We start from the raw sequence: 15374 nt of genomic DNA, 5'->3' as shown, positions 1-15374 counted from the left end.
AAGGATCTGGAGTTGACATGAGCTGTGGTATAGGTCACAGAAATGGCTCGGGTCCTGCATTTCTGGGGCTGTGGCACAGGCTGGCAGCTGTAGCTCCAATTTGACCCCTAGCCTGGGAACCTCCATATACCGTGGGTGTGGCCATAAAAAGCAAAAAAAAAAAAAAAAAAAATAGTATTTAGAGGGGTGTTCATAGTGATACAGGCCTTCCTTACAAAACAAGAAAAATCAAATAAAGCCTAAAGTCAGCAGAAGAATGGAAATCATAAAAATCAGAGAGGAGACCAATAAAATAGATTCAAAAAACAAGAGAAAAAAATCAATAAAACTTAGAGCTAGGATAAACAAAATTGAAAGGATAAACAAAATTGACAAACCTCTCACCAGACTCACCAAGACCTCAAATAAAATAATAAATGAAAAAGGAGAAATCTCAACTGATACTGCAGAAATCAAAAAAAAAAAAAAAGAGAGAGAGAATACAATGACAATCATATGCCAGCAAATTTGACAACCTAGAAGAAATGGACAACTTTCTAGAAACATACAGCCCACCTAAACTGAATCAAGAAGAAAGAGATAATTTGAACAGACCAATCACTAGGAATGAAATTAACTATCTCAATTAAAAAAAAAAACTCCTGGAGTTCCTGTTGTGGCTCAGTGGAAATTAACGCAACAGGTATACATCAGGATGTGGATTTGATCCCTGGCCCCACTCAGTGGGTTAAGGATCCAGCTTTGCTGTGTGCTGTGGTATAGGTCACAGACATAGCTCAGATCCTGCATTGCTGGCTGTGGCATAGGCTGGCAGCTGTAGCTCCAATTTGATCCCTAGCCTAGGAACTCCACATGTCACAGGTGTGGCCATGAAAAGCAAAACAAACAAACAAACAAAAAAAACACCCAAAAAACCAAAAACCAAAACTCCTTACAAACAAAAGTCCAAGACCAGATGGCTTCACAAGCAAATTCTACCAAACACAGAAAGAATTTATACCCATCCCTCTTAAACGCTTCTGAAAGACTGAAGAAGGAACACTCCCAAAGACATCTATGAAGCCACCATCACCATAATACCGAAACAAAGATACTATAAAATTATAGGCCAATATCTTTGATGAATGTGGATGCAAATTCTCAACAAAATTTTAGCCAACCCAACCTAACAATACATAAAAAAGATCATACACCACAACCAAGTGGGATTCATCCCAAGTTCACAAGAATTGGAGTTCATGTTGTGGCTCAGTGGGTTAAGGACCCGATAGTGTCTCTGTAAAGATGTGGGTTCAATCCTTGGCCTCATTCAGTGGTTAAGAATCTGGCGTTGCCACAGCTTCCCATTACAATCTCAAACAGGACAAGGATGCCAACTCTCACCACTTTTATTCAACACAGTATTGGAAATCCAACAAGAGAAAGAAATAAAACGTATTCAAATTGGAATGGAAGAGGTAAAATTGTCACTATATGCAGATGACTTAATACTACATATAGAAAACCCTAAGGACTCCACACAGAAACTAATCGAACTGATAAATGAATTCAGCAAAGAAGAAGGATCCAGGTTAACATTCAGAAATTGGTTGCATTTCTATATACTAACAATAAAATATTAGAAAAACAATAATAAAAAGTAATACCTTTTAAAATCATACCCCCCTCCCCAAAAAAACATAGGAACAAACACGACCAAGGAGGTAAAAGATTCATACACTGAGAACTGTTGTAGGCAGGAATATGCGACTGAGAAAGAATGGAAAGAAAAGACTGGCTCCATAGAGTGGTTGTAGAGGTCAGTCTATACAAGGTCTCCTGACTCTCTCATGACCCTTGAGGCAAATGAATGAGAACATCATCAAAGAATGGCATCTGGAAAACAAGATTGCTGAAGCCCTGATGTTGCTGATGGAAAACCATCAGCTCTGACATTCTCAGGACTGGAGCCTTGGGGGATTTATGGGCAAGGCCATAGATGGCTTGAAGCAAACAACAAATTATGGCCTGGGAGGGCCAAAACATTAATGACTACTTTCTGTGCTTAGGAATGCCTGTCCTAGCATATCTTGCTTCCAATCTATTTGGAGTAAAATACCGATATATCCCCTGCACTACAAGGAAGTAGAAAATAGTAAAATAAAAACTTTGAGTTGGCTCAGAGGGTTGCTATTGCCTCTTCAAGGCAGTAGCCCCCGATCCCCACTCTATTTCTGTGTCTCTTTCTTATTATTTCTGCGGCACCACTGACTTGGGGACCTGGGTTGACAAGCAGGCCTCGTCAGAGAACTTTAAGACATTAATCACAGAAATTAAAGTGGATTCAAAGAAATGGAAAGATATCCCATGATCCTGGTTTGGAAAAATTAATATTGTTAAAATGGCTGTACTACCCAGAGCAATCTACAGATTTAATGTGATTCCTATCAAATTACCCATGACATTTTCAACAGAACTAGAAAAGATAATCCAAAAATTTGTATGTAATCACACAAAAGCAATCCTGAGGAAAACAAAACAAAGCAGGAGGCATAACTCTCTCAGACTTCAGAAAATATTGTGAAGCTACAGTCATTAAGAGAGTATGGTCCTGGTACAAAAACAGACATGCAGATCAATGCAATAGTATAGAGAGCCCAGAAATAAATCCAGACACCTATGGTCCATTAATCTTCAACAAAGAATATAAAATAGAAAAAAGACAGTCTCTTCAGCAAGTGGTGCTGGGAAAACTGGACAGCTGCAGGTAAATCAATGAAACTAGAACACACCCTCATGCCTTGCACAAAAATAAACTCAAAATAGCTTAAAGAATTAAGCAAAATTCCTAGAAGAGAACATGGGCAAAACATTCCCTGACATCAAGCATGTAAATATTTTCTTAGATAAATCTCCCAAGGCAAGGGAAATAAAAGCAAAAAATAAACAAATGGGACCTAATCAAACCTACAAGCTTTTGCACAGCAAAGGAAACCACAAAAACAAAAAAACAAAAAAAACTTAAAAAGACAACCTACGGAATGAAAGAAAACAGTTGCAAATTCAACAAGGACCTAATCTCCACAATGTACAAACAACACAGACAACTCAACAACCAAAAAACAAGCAACCCAATAAAAAAATGGACAGAAGACCTAAGGAGACATTTTTCCAAAGAAGACATATTGATGGCCGGTAGGCACATGAGAAGATGCTGAACATCACTAATTATTGGAGATATGCCAATATTGGAGAAATGCCTCAAAACCACAATGAGGTACCACCTCACACCAGTTAGAATATCACTAATAAGATACAAATAACAAATGCTGGAAAGGGTATGGAGAAAAGGGAACCTTCCTACACTGTTGGTGGGAATGTAAATTGGAATATGGAAAACAGTATGGAGGTTCCTCAGAAAACTAAATATAGAACTACCATATGATCCAGCAAGCCCACTTCTGGGCATATATACTGACAAAATTATAATTCAAAATTATAATTCAAAATTATAATTAAAAAAGATACACAAACCTATGCCACAGCTCACAGCAACGCCAGATTCTTAACTCTTAGCGAGGCCAGGGATTAAACCTGCATCCTCATGGATAGTAGTCAGGTTTGTTATCTCTGAGCCATGACAGGAACTCCTCTTTAATAATTTTAATACTAGAATGCCTTTCTTTTTTTTCTTATAGTAAGTTTTTTGAGGTTTTCAACTGCTTTTAGAACTAGGGTTGAGAATGTAATTTTTCTTATATAATAATATTAACAAAAAGCAATGTGTCCTTAATCCTAAAAAGTGTAAATTCTTGAAATGTTTTTCTTTTGGCAGCATCAGCAGCATATGGAATTTCCCTGCCCAGAGACTGAATCCAAACTGCATCTGCAACCTGCACTGCAGCTGTGGCAATGCTGGATCCTTAGCCCATTGCACCCCACCAGAGACTGCCACCACCACAGAGACAAACTGCCCTGCACCACAGCAAGAACTTCTTGAAAAGTTTTTTTTTTTTTTTTTGTCTTTTGTTGTTGTTGTTGTTGCTATCTCTTGGGCCGCTTCCGCGGCATAGGGGAAGGTTCCCAGGATAGGGGTTGAATCGGAGCTGTAGCCACCGGCCTACAGCAACGCGGGATCCGAGCTGCGTCTGCTACCTACACCACAGCTCACGGCAACGCCGGATCCTTAACCCACTGAGCAAGGGCAGGGACCGAACCCGCAACCTCATGGTTCCTAGTTGGATTCGTTAACCACTGCGCCACGACGGGAACTCCTTGAAAAGTTTTTTAAATGAGCGGAGGAACCACTGCACTCCCCTTACTCTGTAATAGGCATGGCAATATAATCTTATGACTGCTCTGGATTCCTTTTTCATAGTGTTGGAAAGTTCAAAGAAAATATTTAGAAAACAAGCATCAAAATCATAATATTCATTAACTCTGGATGATGGGACTAAGGGCATTTAAAATTTTCTTCTTAAAACTTCCTTAGGTCCCTGTATTTTTTTTTTTTCATTTTACAGTAAACCTGCATTAATTCTATCATCAGAAAGATAAACTAAACTACTACTTCCCTACAAATAAAATATCTGGGAGAGGGAATACCTACCAGTTATTAAGAGAAATAGGAATCATAGGCCTGTGACATGAGGGGGTTTCACATTAAAAAAAAAATCAGGAGTTTCCATTGTGGCTCAGCAGGTTAAGAACCCCTCAGTGAGGATGCGGGTTCTATCCATGGCCTCACTCAGTGGGTTAAGGATCTGGCTTAGCTGTGGCTGTGGCATAGGCCAGCAGCTGCAGCTCCAATTAAACCCTGCTGCAGGTGCAGCTGTAAAAAAGAAAAAAAAAATAGTATGGAAGAAATAAAGAACAGTTCTTCATCAAAAAATGAGCTATCTTCACAATCTTTCTCCTGTAACTGAACACAATGAAGGTAAGCAATATTCTCAAATGTATAGAGTATACCAGAGCAGAAAGAACAGTATTTGGTATACAACAGATGCTTTATCTCTGCCTTTCTACACTGAATAAAATTTCACAGTAGATGTAATCCTTGTAAAATGCCACACACAAAGAAAACCCTAGTTTATTCAAAGGGATTCACACATAACTAAAAATGTCTTGGGTCATCTTGTTCAAAACTATAACTATTGATTAAAATTGATTATTTTACTTTTTTTTCCTTCTTTTGAGTTACACAGTATCAATAGCACAAAACTGCATCACATGTATGGAATGTGATTCATTTAATAATTTCCTATTGTTAGTTTTTTTTTTTTAGGGCTGCATCCGTTTGATATATGGAAGTTCCCAGGCTAGGGGTCCAACCAGAGCTGTAGCTGCCAACCTACACCACAGCTCACAGCAATGCTGGATCCTAAACCCACTGAAAGGAGTCAGAGATCAAACCTGCATTTTCATGGATACTAGTCGGGTTCTTTACCCCTGAACCACTATGGGAACTCTTCAATACTAATTTTATATAGCTCTTATTTCAATGAAAATTCTCAAATATTAAGCTCTTTGATTCTAGTCCAGTGTATCCGAAATTTTGGGGGGTTCATGTTTGATAATCTCATTAAATTATGAACTTCCTTCAGAGAAAAATGGCATATTAATAAATCTCTATAATTTTACATACAATGTCAAGGAGTTTCTGGCACCCCGAAAGTCCCAAATGGATTTAAATTACCACTAGTTAAGAATTCCTGTTTCCCCATGCACCCACAGCCAGCTAATCTGACAAAGGAGGCAAGGATAATACAATGGAGAAAGAACAGCTTGTTCAATAAGTGGTGCTGGGAAAACTGGACAGCCACATGGAAAAGAATGAAATTAGAACACTCCCTAACACCATACACAAAAAGAAACTCCAAATGGATGAAAGACCTAGATATAAGACCAGACACTATAAAACTCTTAGAGGAAAACATAGGCCAAACACTCTCTGACATAAACAACAGCAACATCTTCTCAGATCCACCTCTGAGAGTATTGACAATAAAAACAAAAATAAACAAATGGGACCTAATCAAACTTCAGAGTTTCTGCACAGCAAAGGAAACCCTAAACAAAATGAAAAGACAATCCACAGAAGGGGAGAAAATCTTTGCAAGTGAATCCACTGACAAGGGATTCATCTCCAAAATTTATAAACACCTCCTGCAGCTCCATACCAAAAAAACAAACAACCCCATCAAAAAATGGGCAGAAGATCTAAACAGACAGTGCTCCAAAGAAGACATACAGATGGCCAAAAAACACATGAAAAGATGTTCAATATCACTCAGTATTAGAGAAATGCAAATCAAAACCAGTCTGAGGTACCACCTTACACCAGCCAGAATGGCCATCATCCAAAAGTCTACAAACAAGAAGTGCTGGAGAGGGTGTGGAGAAAAAGGAACCCTAGTACACTGTTGGTGGGATTGTCAATTGGTGCAACCACTGTGCAAAGCAGTATGGAGATTCCTCAGAAAACTAAACATAGAACTACCATTTGATCCAGCAATCCCACTCCTGGGCATCTATCCAGAGAAAACCACGACTCGAAAAGACACATGTACTCCGATGTTCATTGCAGCACTCTTTACAATAGCCAAGACATGGAAACAACCTCAATGTCCACTGACAGAGGAGTGGATCCAGAAGATGTGGTACATATACACAATGGAATATTACTCAGTCATTAAAAGGAATGAAATACTGGCATTTTTAGCAACATGGATGGACCTAGAAATTATCATGCTAAGTGAAGTCAGCCATCAATGGGACACCAACATCAAATGCTTTCACTGACATGTGAAATCTGAAAAAAGGACAGACTGAACTTCTTTGCAGAACAGATGCTGACTCACAGACATTAAAAACTTATGGTCTCTGGAGGAGAGAGTTTGGGGGGTGGGGGCCTGTGCTTGGGTTATGGGATGGAAATCCTGTGAAATCAGATTGTTATGATCATTATACAACTACAGATGTGACAAATTCATTTGAGTAATAAAAAAAGAAAAGAAAAGAATTCTTGTTTCAGGGAGTTTTCTTGTGACACAGCGGATTAAGGATTTGGTGTTGTCCTCACTGCAGGGGCTTGGGAATTTCCCATACTGCAGGTGTGGTTAAAAAAAAAAAAAAAAAGGAAAAGAAACAACAACAAGAATTCCTGTTCCAGACCATTTGAGTACTTTTTTGGCCACACCTGAAGCTTATGGAAGTTCCTGGGCCAGGGATGAATCCAAGCCAGCTGCGAGAGGTGGGGGATGGAATCTCAGTCACCAGTGACAATGCTGGTTCTTGGATCCTTAGCCTGCTGTGCCACAGTGGTAAATCTGGAACACTTCATTTTTTAAAACTATGAAATGTCCCACACAAGTGGCCTGATGTTTTCATTTTTCCTGGAAGCCAATGGAGAATTGCTCCAAATTACCACTTAACAACACATGGCTAATGTTTATTACGTACTATGAAGTATCAGACACTGTTCCAAGAGCTTTACACACAGTTATAAAAAGAAAGTTCTCAAAGTAAGGGGAAATATTTGCCACATGGACATATGCATATTGGCACTATGGAGAGGAACTAAATATCAAGTTAATAGACAGGTCGTACCAGGAAGAAGCAAATATGCCCACGTCCTCAAAAATAAGAATGCATTTCACAGAACAAGAGTTAATAGGCATTCGTCTTGACTTTGATTTTTAAGTGGGAAACAGCAATTCAATTCGTTCCTCCTCCTCAGAGCCCTTTTCTTAGTCTGACAGGACTAAGAAAGAAGAGAATCTTAAAACAATGTAAGTCTTTCTTTGAAGCCCAGCCCACCCTGGCTACATTAGTGCACGCCACAACTACACCTGTTCCCACCCATCCACCACCCACACGTATCCAGAGTTAAGTCAAATGAAAAGTATTGACCCTTTCCAGCATTAAAGAAAAGGTAGGGGGCATGGAGGGGCGGGACTAGAGTCGCACGTGAATACGTGCGTGTGGGTCCGCGCGCGCCCGAGGATGTATTGCTGGGGGAACACCCCCAGGACCCAGCCTGGAGCGCAAGTTTCGTTCTAACATGCCTATCCCAAGACGGGTTTGAACCTTTTCGCTGGGGGTCTTTTCTCTGGCTCTCAGGTATCTAATTGGGGGCCATTTCTCAGTGTCGGGCTGACGATTCAGCAGTGACGCTAGGGTCGGAGTCACTCAGTGCACGGCAACCTTCGGTCACACAAGAGGCTCTGCACCCAATTCGGCCGCACGAACGCCATCACCCACTAGTTCCAGCGTCACAACCGCGCACAGTCCGGATGTCACACCCCGGTCCAGTCACACCCACAGCCACACCATACCGTTACACCACCGCTGTTCTCAAGCACACTAAGGGCTGAGGTACCGGGCTCCCAACGCTCGGTGGTGCTGGAGCGCTTCCTTTCCCTCTCCTCATCCTCGGGCTGCAACGCCGCTCCTACCAATGGCTGAAACAAACGCTCCGAGCCAGGGCTGCTCACCTGGGGAGCGGAACCCGTCTCTCAGTGATGCCCAGTGGGAGGGAGGGCGCGGCAACCCAGGTAAGTCCACAGCCCAGGAGCCTAACGGGCCGCGCGCGGAGGTTGTTGGGAGTTCGGGCGGCACGTACTGAGTGCGCAGGCGCGGCCACGCCCCAGGAGGCGAGGCACCAGTGAGGACTCCTCGTAGCGTGACCTGCGTGGAGTGACCTGGAGATCCAGTTGGATCGCAATAGGGGCGGGGTCCTTGGCTCTTTGTCCTGAAGAAGTCGCGACAGGGCCTGGAGCTGGACGGGGAAGAAAGACGTCCTCCTTTCACCGGGATGTGTGTATATAAATAGGGTTCTCCGTGGGGCCAGCGGGGGATGTTTGTTATCAGGGACAGCACTTGTGTATCTGTCTTTGGAGTGCTTCTGGGTGCGATTTTTTGTGTCATTGAATGTGGCTGGTTGTGTTTGAGATGATGCGATGGGGATTGGAGTGCGGTTTATGAAAATTTTATGATTGGAATTGTATCTTGCTGTGTAGGACTGAAAATGTTATGGGGGCCTGTGAGATGATGGGATTGACTGTGGGTGCATGAGGTTGCGTTTCTGTGAACGTGGCTGGAATTGACTGAACATTTCTGTGATAGATTTCTTTTCCTTGGGCCTTCCCTGCAGGCCGTGCATGTGAGTCACTCAGTATGTGTCTGGGAAACATGTCTGATTGTGTGGTGAGTGTGTGTGCTTCTGGTGTGTTCCGGCAGGACTATGTGGAGTTGGCTGTCGGGATGTAAAACCCAGAGCCTCACTCTCCTCAACTCTGAAACAGGGAAAGGAATGTTGCCTTTTCAAGGAGCGTCAGCTTTACTGAAGGATTTAGTGAAAAAACAGATTTTTCTGAAAAATTAAATATTTATTTTACATTTAATCACAGGTTTATTATGGAGAAGCATGCAAATAAGCAATGCTTTAAAAATAAGTTTTCAAAGGAAATTCCAGGATTAGGAAGTTAGATATCTTGGATTCTAGATCAGACACTCTTTTCCCTCTGTTAAAGGTTAAGAAACTTAAGACTCAAAGCATGTGTTCCTACTGACATTACTAAGTCAAATTTAACATTACAGGGTTTTATTCTTACCTTTTGTATTTCTGCTTCTTGTCTCTAACAGAAATCCTAGTTCCTAGTAGTATTAACATATTTATATGCAGTAGCCTAGAATTTCCATAAAGTAGTTTAAAACTGCAGTACCAATATCATTAGTAACAATAAAGCTAGTAAAGAGAATTTTAGATTGTAGTTCTTTTAAAGCAGAGGTTGACAAACTAAGCTTGCAGGCCAAATCTGGCCTGACACCCGTTGTATAGCTAGTAAGTGTATATGGTGTATTTCTCTTTGTTTTAAAAACAATAAGAAGAAGAAGAAGAAGATTTTGTGATTTTATTTATTTCAGATTTTAATGTCCTTAAATAAAGTTTTATTGGAACGTAGCCATGCTCCTTTATGTATTGTCTATGACTGCATTTGAAATACAAGGGCAGACTTGAGTAGGAGTTTTTTTGTTTTGTTTTGCTTTGCTTTGCTTTTGGGGCCACATCTGTGGCATATGGAAGTTTATTGGAGCTGCAGCTTCCTGTTTATGCCACAGCCACAGCAACTCAACATCCGAGCCTCATCTGCAACCTGCATACCATAGTTCACAGCAACACTGGATCCTTAACCCACTGAGCCAGGCCAGGGATCAAACCTGTATCCTTATGCATACTAGTTGGGTTCATTACCACTGAGCCACAATGGGAATTCCTTTTTCTGTTTTTTTTTGTTTTGTTTTGTTTTTTGGCTGTGGTGTGCAGCAGCTTGATGTGAGATCTCAGTTCCCAGACCAGGGATTGAACCCAAACCACAGTAAAATTGCCAGATCTAACCACTAGACCACAAAGGAACTCCCAGAATTGAGTAGATAGGCTGAATGGCCTATAGCTTAAAATACTGTCAATTTTATAAAGCTGTTGCAAACAATGAATCAGTAACCTGTTGCTCCTAGCAGAAATACAGTGTTAGTTTCCTATAAGCATCTAGTCACAACATTTTTCCTCAACCAATCAATACATAACATTGTTTCATGCATTCTGTCAGACACTTATATATTGTTGATTTACTGAGCTCAAAGCCAACAGCACTATAACATTGGTGAATGAAGTTTATCTAACACATGTTTTCTCTGTAAGGCACATCACAGCCATCCTGCCCTTAGGAACACTAGCCAGCACTTCTGCATAGATTTGGGGACCATTTTAAACAGCAAAGTCACCAATAAAAAGCACAAAAATGAGGAGAAAAAGGTGATACTAATCAGCCTGTAAAAAGGATACTTGTTTACAGTATAAGAACTGAAACGAGGGCAGAGGTTCCCTTATTTGACTGAAGCTGAGGACATGGGACTCTGGGGTTACAAATGAATTTTAACGAGTAGGTAAGTTCACAAATATGGAATTTGCAAATAATAAGAATAGACTGTATTTACTGTCTGATCTCTTACAGAGAAAGTTTGCCAGCTCCTGTTTTAGAGTATATCCCTCTTAATTATACAATTAGAGTGTTTAAAAACTACTTGAAATCAGAGTTCCTGTTGTGGCATAGTGGAAACGAATATAACTAGTATCAGTGAGGATACAGGCTCAATCCCTGGCCTCGCTCAGTGGGTTGGGGATCTGGCATTGCTGTGAGCTGTGGTGTAGGTTGCTAACATGGCTTGGATTCCGAGTTGCTGTGGCTGTGTTGTGGGCCGGCAGCTCTATCTCCAATTCAACCCCTAGCCATATGCCATAGATGAGGCCCTCAAAAACAAAGCAAAACCTACTTGAAATCATTATTTTCCTGTACCATCAATAAAGTCTGTAATTAATTATGATTAATTAAATACAAATAATAGAAAAAATAATCAAAAAGGAAAGCTCCTCTTTATAGACGAATGCTAGCTAAGAAGTTTGTTTTACATGATGGTGAAATCTGCTTCAAATACATTTACAATATTTGATTTTGATGAGGATTTTGTATAGTATGGTGCTTTCCTTTAAGTTCAAGTTCATTTCTATTGTCTCCTTCCCTATCAGGTAGCACTTGCAATTGGGTAAGGCAGTGACGTCATTAAAACAAATATAGCTTCATGGCATGACAGCTAGCCATTGCTGGGGTAAAACTATAACAAATTTATCGGGCTTTGCATTTAAGTGGGCCTGCTGGGTGTGCTCCCTTATCTGGTAGGGCTGGTGGCTACTCTTGGGTGGGACAACTAACTGGGTTCTGCAATCACTTCTGGTCACATGGGATAGCAGGCTGTGATCCCTTTCAGGGCAGTGCCACTGGTTGGATTCTGTGATTGGGCAGAGTTGCAGGCTGTGCCCTGCAAATTGATCTTGGTTGGGTGGGCCTCAGGCTGTGCTTCCTGACTAGATGCTGCTGTTCAGGTAGGGCCATAGGCCAGCCGGGTTTCATGGTAGGATGGGGCCTCAGTCTATACTCTGCAATCAGCAGGGACTGCAGGTTGTGCCCCAAAGTTGGGTGGGGCTGCAGGCTGGGCTTTGAGATTGGGCACACCATTGGCTGTGCTCTACTACCAGACAAAGTCATTGGTCAGGCCCTCTGGTCAGGCAGGGATTCCTGCTGTACCCCACAGTTGAATGGGACTAGAAACTGTGCTCCAGGCTGGGTTACTGTCCAAGCTCCTTAACTAAGTGGGGCCACAGTCTGTGCTCTGCAATTGAGTGGTGTCACTGGCTGAGCATCCTGCCTAGGGGAGGCTGCAGGCTGTTTTCAGTAATTGGGCAGGCTCTGCTGCTGGGTGGAGTTAGTTGTACACTAGGCTCTGTGGTTGGGCAGTACCGTAGGCTGGTCTCAAAGGCTGCCCAGGGTCATTGATCAGGCTCCCTGGTTATGCATGGCCAGAGGTTACGCTCAAGAGATTGGCAGGGCAGTTAGCTTGGCTTCTGACTCAGCGAGGCATAGGATGTTCTCCACAGCTGCCAAGCATCCAAAGCCACACTCCCCAGAGGGATGAGACTAGGTGCCATGCTCAGATCTTGGGTGGAGCTACAAATTTGCTCCTCTGCCCAGGTAGGCTGTAAGATGTGCTCTGTGGCTGCCAGGTGTCTGTGGCTATGCTTCCTAAAGGGGCAGGGCTAGACATTATGCTCAGCAGTTGGGTGGTACTGTTAATTTGCAGCCCTGCCTGGATAGGTCAAAGAATGTGCTCCATGGGTCCTCGGTGTCTGTGGCCAGGCTTCCTGGTGGGGTGAGACTGGTAGTTATGCTGAGTAGTTGGGCAGGGCCGTGAATTTCCTCCCTTGCCTGAGAATGGGCCGGCACAGCCTACTGGCTGGGGATCCAAATCAGGCAGAACTGCCAACCAAGCTCCCTGGCCATGAGACCACTGGCTCAGTTTTGCAGGTGGGCAAACTACTGGCTGGGATCTCTGCTCAGGTACTGGCTGTAAGCAGAAACATAGTCTGTGAAGATCTAAATGCTCGTTGCTTCTTTGTCTGCCTTTCTTCTGCACCTCTACCTAATCCCTTGTGGTGGAACTCCACAGACTCACCCAGCGAATCCCAAGAGGTAAGACCTGGTGGATTTCCCAGGAAGTGTCCTACGATGCTGAGGAAGCCGGATGTCCACTCAGGGTTCTCTTTTTCCCACTGGAGGAACTGTAGGCCTGGTGGGAGTGCTTCTTGGTATAATGCTGTGCTGGCCTGGGGCAGGGGCAATGTGGTCAAAAGGGAGGCACTCTTTTTACCCTTCTAAGGTGGTTCTTTGCAGGCAAGCAGGGTGCTTCAACTTCAACCCTGGGTTCTGGGAATTTCACAATAATGTCCTACCTCTGTATAGTTTCTGACTGCTCTTCTTGTGAGAGGGGTTGAAGTAGGGAATCACCTACAATGACATCTTGATGAAGTCTTCAGCCCCTAAAATATTCGGTTTCCAACAAAAAAATTGTGATGCACACAGAGAAACCAGAAAGTGTGACCCAAACACAGGGGAAAAAAAGCAACCAACAGAAAATATCACTAATAAGGTCCAATATTATACGTAACACAAAAACATCAAAGTAGCCATAATAAATGTCAAAAAAAAAAAAACAATTAAGTAAAGCCATACTTAAAGAAGTAAAGGAAGTTATGATGAAAATGTCTTATCAAAATTGACAATCTGGGAGTTCCCGTCATGGCTCAGTGGTTAACTAATCCGACTAGGAACCATGAGGTTGCAGGTTCGATCCCTGGCCTTGCTCAGTGGGTTAAGGATCTAGCATTGCCGTGAGCTGTGGTGTAGGTTGCAGACACAGCTCAGATCCTGCGTTACTGTGGCTCTGGCATAGGCTGGCAGCTACAGCTCCGATTGGACCCCTAGCCTGGGAACCTCCATATGCCACAGGAGTGATCCAAGAAATGGCAAAAAGACAAAAAAAAAAAAAAAAAAAAAAGACAATCTGGGGAGTTCTCATTGTGGCTCAGTGGTAACGAACCTGACTAGTATCCATGAGATACAAACTAGGGTTCAATCCCTGGCCCTGCTCAGTGGGTTAAGGGTCTGGCATTGCCATAAGCTGTGTTGTAGGTTGCAGCCAAGTGAAGTAATTGGGCGTCTGAAATAACCTGAAAACCAGAGAACACTAAAACAGATACTCACTGGAAACCACAGAGGGCTAAGCTGAGAACAACAGCTGAAATGGGACACAGCTTTGCCTACACCATTGGGAGAAGAGCACAAGTCCACGAAGGGAGAACTGAAGGGGCTGGTGAAGTCTTGTCTGTGAGAAGCCTCCAAGTAGACAGGCCCAAGTCCTTTCCAGGAGAAAGTTCCTCCCTGAGGAGAAAATGCAAAGAATGGAATTATTGAGCATGGAAATCTCAAACAGCCACTATATCTATCTATCTATCTATCTGTCTGTCTGTCTATCTATCATCTATGAACACACACACATATACACACATATGTATGTATAAATATATATATGTATGTGTATATATGTGTGTGTATAATGCATACATATATAACACATGTCAACACTATGTGAAACCTGTAGAAGAAGGAGCTCTGTAGACTGAAAAAAAAACAATCCTGAATGAAGCCTCTGTCTAAAATGGTTCTGGGAGTTCCCACTGTGGCTCAATGGAAACGAATCTGACTAGTATCCATGAAGATGCAGGTTCTATCCCTGGCCTTGCTCAGTGGGTTAAAGGGTCCAGCATTGCCATGAGCTGTGTTGTAGGTGTGGCTCGATCCCAAGTTGCTGTGGCTGTGGCGCAGGCCTGTGGCTACAGCTCCAATTGGACCCCTAGCCTTCGAACCTCCATGTGCCACGGGTGTGGCCCTAAAAAGATAAAAATTAAAACAAATGAAATAGGAGTTCCCGTCGTGGCGCAGTGGTTAACGAATCCGACTAGGAACCATGAGGTTGCGGGTTTGGTCCCTGGCCTTGCTCAGTGGGTTAATGATCCGGCGTTGCCGTGAGCTGTGGTGTAGGTTGCAGACGCGACTCGGATCCCGCGTTGCTGTGGCTCTGGCGTAGGCCGGTGGCTACAGCTCCGACTGGACCCCTAGCCTGGGAACCTCCATATGCCGCGGGAGCGGCCCAAGAAATGGCAAAAAGACAAAAAAAAAAAAAAAAAAAGACAAAAAAAAAAAATGAAATAAAATGGTTCGGGGAAAAATTCAGCAGAATGGAAAGAGTGCTAGGGTAAAGGATCTAGTTTAAGGGCAAGAAGTCCTCTACCTTAATAACCTCTGAGACTTTCAGTGAATTAAAGCACAGATCAGAACTCCATTTTTTTTTTTTTTTTTTTGTCTTTTTGCTATTTCTTGGGCCACTCCCACGGCATATGGAGGTTCCCAGGCTAGGGGGCAAATTGGAGCTGTAGCCACAGG

The 15374-nt window shown here is 42.6% G+C and overlaps 1 protein-coding gene across 7 annotated transcripts in view; it reads right to left on the bottom strand.

Annotated features, from left to right (window-relative positions):
* ZFP82 (ZFP82 zinc finger protein) overlaps positions 1 to 14240 on the bottom strand; it is a 36654-nt gene extending 22414 nt beyond the window's left edge. For 4 of the 7 annotated variants that reach the window (XM_021097170.2, XM_084960736.1, XM_084960740.1 and 1 more), the window contains exon 1: positions 8475 to 8603. The gene's annotated coding sequence lies outside the window, so the exon portion shown is untranslated. Of the gene's footprint in view, positions 1 to 8315; positions 8604 to 14135 lie in introns of those variants that run through there. The other 3 variants (XM_084960738.1, XM_021097169.2, XM_084960737.1) reach the window with 3 other exon arrangements.
* Positions 14241 to 15374: the final 1134 nt, after the last annotated feature.

The sequence above is a fragment of the Sus scrofa genome, chromosome 6 (genome assembly GCF_054392235.1).
Source record: "Sus scrofa isolate SSC_HxYL_T2T_F1_AM1 chromosome 6, Sscrofa_HxYL_maternal_Yorkshire_Landrace_v2.0, whole genome shotgun sequence".
Lineage (NCBI taxonomy): Eukaryota > Metazoa > Chordata > Mammalia > Artiodactyla > Suidae > Sus > Sus scrofa.
Note: the sequence above shows the minus strand (reverse complement) of the source record. Positions and strands in the feature narration are given on the sequence as shown.